Raw genomic sequence first — 6,000 nt, 5'->3', positions numbered from 1 at the left:
TAGGTCAGGTTTTCCAGATATCCCTGCTTCAGCACATGTGGTTCAATCAGTGGCTCAGTCTTCAACTGAGCCACTGATTGAGCCACCTATGCTGAAGCTGGGCTACCCTGAAAACCTGACCTGTTGGTGGCCCTTGAGGACTGGAGTTGGCTCAATCAGTCCCTGCATCAGTCTTTGACTGAGCCTCTGATTGAACCACCTGTGCTGAAGCTGGGATATCCTGAAAACTTGACCACTTGGGGGGTGGGGGGAGGGCTTGAAGACTGGATTTGAGCCCCCCTGTTCTAGATTGCCCTTAAATCGCAGGTGGTACTCTGCCACTACAATATTCAATGCAACACTGTATCGACTCTGCAGACTCACACAGCCATGTGTGCGGTCAGTACACCTGTGCTGTTAAAATGAGGTTCCTCAAATCACCCCTACATACCACGACTAAGAGCCATGAATGCCCGAAGTGAGGAAAAGCAGGCCTCGCCCAGCCATGTGTAAGAGATTAGATGTAAATAGCTTGTGATCACTGATAATGTGTCTCTCCATACAGGATTTGCTGTGATTTACCAAGACATTGAGAATAGAGTCTTCCATTCTAGCTGCCGAGCGAAGGCGGAGCGTGAAAAGGCACATGTCCCCTCTGTCAATTTCTCCTTGATTAGAACATTTTGTTTCAGTAATCTCAGCCTAAAACATCACCCTCCCTTTCCTTGGACCGAATCCATCTTGAAATCCCTTCCATTGAGACCATGACAGATGCTGTTGGAGAGCATGGGTTTGCGGGTGGCCAGGGGAGGATTCCCATACCTTCAGAGTTGACATAAATGAACCATTGAAACCTTCAGGAAAACACAACACATGTTTTTATGTGTAGATAGAAGTAGAGATGGGTCGGTGTACACACAATCAGTTGGCAATGTGCTATTCTGATCCAGAATGGAAGTTTTAAACCTTGTTTTTTGTGCTGTCTACTCTACAAAAGATCGCATTCATTGCTCAAAAATGTGGGTCCAGACTTGCTGGCAGTAAAAAAAAATTGTTAAAGAGATTGAAATAGCAACAGTATCTTCTCTTCGTCTGGTTAGTCTTGTCCAGGGGAAAGCTAATATTTGCGCATTCATGCTCCAGTAATGAATAGATCTGTGCAAGAATACAATCCTTTTAGTTCAGAAAGGGAAGTGGCAATGGAAAACTCCACGGGCAGTATTATTTTTATTACTATGAAATGTCAGGAAATACCACACATTTCATTGCCCAGGAGCTAACAGTGAGAGACACACTAGTAACAATGCACACGCATGCAGGAAAAACTCCCAATTATTCACATATTAGCCATTACATTTAAAAAAAAAAAAATCAAGATTGCCACCGTTTCTATCAAGACTCCTAAGAGGGACACATTTTGGATGAGAAGTTTATCCATCTGCGTTTGCACATTGGATGATGAGGCTTTGATAAATCAGTGTTTTGGCTCCTATTTAATAAGATGTCAAGACACTTCTCCATGCCAGGGAAGCTCAGAGCTTCTCTCGTGCAGGGTGAGCTTCGCTCCCATGAACGTGTAGGCTGGCGGCACATTGAGTAAGATCGTTGGAATTGAAGTGCAGATACATTGCTCGTCACTCTTTAACGAGCTGCTCTGTTATCATAACGTAGGCCTGGAGGGGGGGGGGGGCTCAACTCCAGTCCTCAAGCCTCCCCAACAGGTCAGGTTCTAAGGAAAGCCCTGCCTCAGCACAGGTGGCTCAGTCTTTGACTGAGCCTCATATTGAGCCACCTGTGCTGCAGCAGGGACTGATTGAGCCAATTGTGCTGAAGCAGGGATACCCATATCCATTACCTTTTTTTTTTGGGGGGGGGGGGGTGCGGGAGGCTTGAGGACTGGAGTTCAGCTCCCCTGACATGGGATGGTACCACGTTAGCCCGCAGAGCAGACAGAAAGAATGATTTGTGTAATAAAAAAGCTTTCAGGACTTGCCATGTCCTACACATGGAGTCCTGTATAAACACGCCCCGCTATTTCCCTGTCTTTTGTAAAATAAAAACTGTCCTGAAGAAGGTTCCGAGACGCGTGAATCAGCCATTATTTAATATCACCCTTTCCTTACGGTATATTGTATTACAAAGACATTTCTTGTTGTGTGTGAACGCCAGGCTGGTATTTTCCGGCATTCTTTTCCCGCGTCGTTCTGATGCATTTTCCTGCGTCTCTGATTGAACCATTGCATTATCAGGACAAATCCAACCCCATAGAAATACTGAAGATCCCTTTCGGGTCGGGTGCTGTCCTGCTCTTTAGCTCCCGTTAGCTGCCACCGCAGAGAGAGAAAGCTGCTGGGGTTGCAGAGTGGCCTTTAAATGACCCCCAATGTGTATCTCAGAACCCGTTTGACCTCCAGGGATCTTGTCTACCAAGTCAATGCATCAATCACTAAAATGCCTTATGCAACCAGGTTAACAGCAACAGCCCATCCAAGGTTACCAAAATAATTCAAGGAAAGCACTAACTGCCCCCACACTGCAGTCTTTGGTGAGCAGAATTATCTAATTTTTCATTGAACATGTGTGAGTCTAAGGTAGGGCGACCAGGTGGCTTCTCCAATAATGCCGGACACAATGGTGAAAGGTGCGACGCACTAGAGACTTACACACACACACACCCTCGGCTCCATGTTGTTTCCTCCTCTCCTTGGCCCCACCCCCAGGTTAAAGACACCTCCTCCTGATTGGCTGCATTCCCAGCTACAGCTACTCAGGATGGACGAAGTTGCCTAACTCCCTAGCAAGAGCCCTGCTCCCTCCCCCTGTTCGGGGAAATCCTGCGGCCCCCCCAAAGCCGATCTGGTCATTATGTCCAGAGTGTTAATACCGGTATACACATACACGCCCAGAGGGGTAATACCGGTATACACATACACGCCCAGAGAGGTAATACCGGTATACACATACATGCCCAGAGGGGTAATACCGGTATACACACACCCCCAGACAGGTAATACCGGTATACACATACACGCCCAGAGGGGTAATACCGGTATACACATACACGCCCAGAGGGGTAATACCGGTATACACATACACCCCCAGAGAGGTAATACCGGTATACACATACACGCCCAGAGAGGTAATACCGGTATACACATACACGCCCAGAGGGGTAATACCGGTATACACATACACGCCCAGAGGGGTAATACCGGTATACACATACATGCCCAGAGGGGTAATACCGGTATACACATACACCCCCAGAGAGGTAATACCGGTATACACATACACGCCCAGAGGGGTAATACCGGTATACACATACACGCCCAGAGAGGTAATACCGGTATACACATACACGCCCAGAGAGGTAATACCGGTATACACATACACGCCCAGAGGGGTAATACCAGTATACACATACACGCCCAGAGAGGTAATACCGGTATACACATACACGCCCAGAGGGGTAATACCGGTATACACATACACGCCCAGAGGGGTAATACCGGTATACACATACACCCCCAGAGAGGTAATACTGGTATACACATACACGCCCAGAGGGGTAATACCGGTATATACATACACGCCCTGAGAGGTAATACCGGTATACACATACACGCCCAGAGAGGTAATACCGGTATACACATACACGCCCAGAGAGGTAATACCGGTATACACATACTGTACATGTCCAGTATTACCTCTATTTTTTTTACAGGACAGTGTCCAAACACAGGTTCAATACTGGACACCTGGCAACCCTCGATCAGAGAACTTGAAAAGAGAATCGAAATATGTAATAGCAGAGCCACCTGTCGATGTGAAGATTCCGCAATCGTCAGCCGAAAAGTCTGCGTGAAGGAAACCCTGTGCAAGGGCGGGACGCAGGTATAGATAAAATTGCATTGACCACATTTAATATCCTGCAAAGCGGCTTGCCATGGATGTCAGGCAAAAGGTGACACTGTGTGCATTTCCCATTTCCCAGAATCCCTTGCTGCAGTGGAAGCACTGTATGCTGGGTGATAATGGTGAGAGGCAGGGTTGCAGACCTATCTAAGACATGTGAATGTGCTCACAAGTGATCTTTTTATTTGCTATTTGGTGGAGGTTTCTTGTTGCCTTTTTCATCGACCATAACTTAAAATGTGATAGATCCCCACGCCGACGCGTTCTTAATAGAAATGGGCACATTTTGGGGGCGTATTTGTATCCGGCTTGGATCGGCCGCTTCATTTGGTCCACAGATTTCCGTGATTCTGTCTCAAAAAAGTGCTTTTCCGGGAACTTTTTATCACTGACAATCCAATCCGTGGATTCCACAACCAATCCAATCCATGGATTTAGCATGCCACTGGTGGATTTTACCAATCCAATCCGTGGATTTAGCATGCCACTGGTGGATTTTACCAATCCAATCCGCGGATTGCAGAATCTGCAGATTGCAGAATTCACGGATTTCAGAATCCACGGATTGGAATCTTAAAGCCCACCAGTGACTTGCTAAAGCCACGGATTGGATTGTTAAAAGCCTTCACCGGATTGCAGAATCCACGGATTGGAATCTTAAAACCCACCAGTGACTTGCTAAAGCCACGGATTGGATTGTTAAAAGCCTTCACCGGATTGCAGAATCCACGGATTGTATCCAATGGCGGTTTTGGATTAATCCGCACGAATTGAAACTGGAACAATCCGCCAACGGATTTTGCACCGCGGAACGGATTTTGAATGGAAAGCCGGGAATTTCCGCGAAGCGGATTTTGACAGTTTCGCCCCGGCTTTAGTTTTTACGGCACCATTCACTGCCGACTAATTTCCACATCGGCATTCAATGGCTGTGCGCGTTACGCATTCTCCAAGCAATAATTATATATTTATATTGTATATATATATATATATATATATTTACTATTAAGGTAACAATAAGTCAATACTGAAAATGCGGAACATTACATATTTAATAAATGCTATCAGTCTATGTGGGATACATATGCAGATTTGCCCTAGAATAGGGGGCCCAACTCTAGCCCCCCCACCCCCCCCCCCCCCAACAAGTCAGGTTTTCGTGATATCCGAGCTCCAGCCCAGGTGGCTCAATCAAAAGAATGAGCCTCTAATGGAGCCACTTGTGCTGAGGCAGGGACTGATTGAGCCACCTGTGCTGAAGCAGGGATATCCTGAAAACCTGACCTGTTGTGGGGGGGGCTTGAGAACTGAAGTTGAGCCCCCCCTAGTCTAGATTACTTAGCAAAGCAGTGTGTACAGTAACCGTGCGGGTAAGTCCAGCTCATCCACCGTTAACGAGATTTAATGCCTGATCGCGGTCGCTACGAATCCGCCACATAAACTTTGCAAACAGCTTTATACTGCAACGTTACATTAAAGAGCAGGAAGGGAGGGCAGCCAGTTATGATATATATATATATATATATATATATATATATATATATATATATATATATATATATATATATATATATATATATATATATATATATATATGCAAATATAGCTGTATGCTCATCTGCATGTCTTAGGCAGGTCTGTATATATATGTACCAATAGCCGGGTGGGTATATGGAAGTAATATTTACTGCCCCATTAATATTATTTTCACCAGCATTAGTCACTTTCCATTAGACAATTTGGATTTTATGCAGCCAATCCCCTGAACTGGTCATAAAGTTGGTCATATAAGTGCTTTCATGTAATCCGCTCGGCTCAGCTTGCTTGGAACAGACATATTAGTGATGTTTTCCCCCCTCCTGCCCAGAGATTTTGATAAGGACGCTGCTCTCATGGGCAGGCGACTCCATGTTTAATTAGTCCCAGATGCTGCCTAATTAGCCCGTCTGCAGCCCCAGCGCACGGCTCTGTTGTCACTTCTTTCTTACCTCCAGTAAAGTGGATGCGAATCAGCATGCAAACCAGACGTTACATTTGTGCGCGCGCATTGTTCGATGCCGCGTTTTCTTGCCTATCTAAGGATGACTGCATGTTATACGATTGCTC

The 6,000-nt window shown here is 45.9% G+C and overlaps 1 long non-coding RNA gene across 5 annotated transcripts in view; it reads left to right on the top strand.

The window, feature by feature from the left end:
- Nucleotides 1-6,000, top strand: part of LOC142469807 (uncharacterized) — a 49,795-nt gene that overhangs the window by 11,780 nt on the left and 32,015 nt on the right. For 4 of the 5 annotated variants that reach the window (XR_012789094.1, XR_012789097.1, XR_012789093.1 and 1 more), the window contains exon 2: nt 3,704-3,873. The exons of the other annotated variant lie outside the window; for it this stretch is intronic. This is a non-coding gene — a long non-coding RNA (uncharacterized LOC142469807). The remainder of the gene's footprint in view (nt 1-3,703; nt 3,874-6,000) is intronic. 5 annotated transcript variants of the gene reach the window in all.

This window comes from Ascaphus truei, chromosome 19, assembly GCF_040206685.1.
Source record: "Ascaphus truei isolate aAscTru1 chromosome 19, aAscTru1.hap1, whole genome shotgun sequence".
Classification (NCBI taxonomy): domain Eukaryota; kingdom Metazoa; phylum Chordata; class Amphibia; order Anura; family Ascaphidae; genus Ascaphus; species Ascaphus truei.
This window is presented reverse-complemented; position numbering and strand designations above follow the sequence as displayed.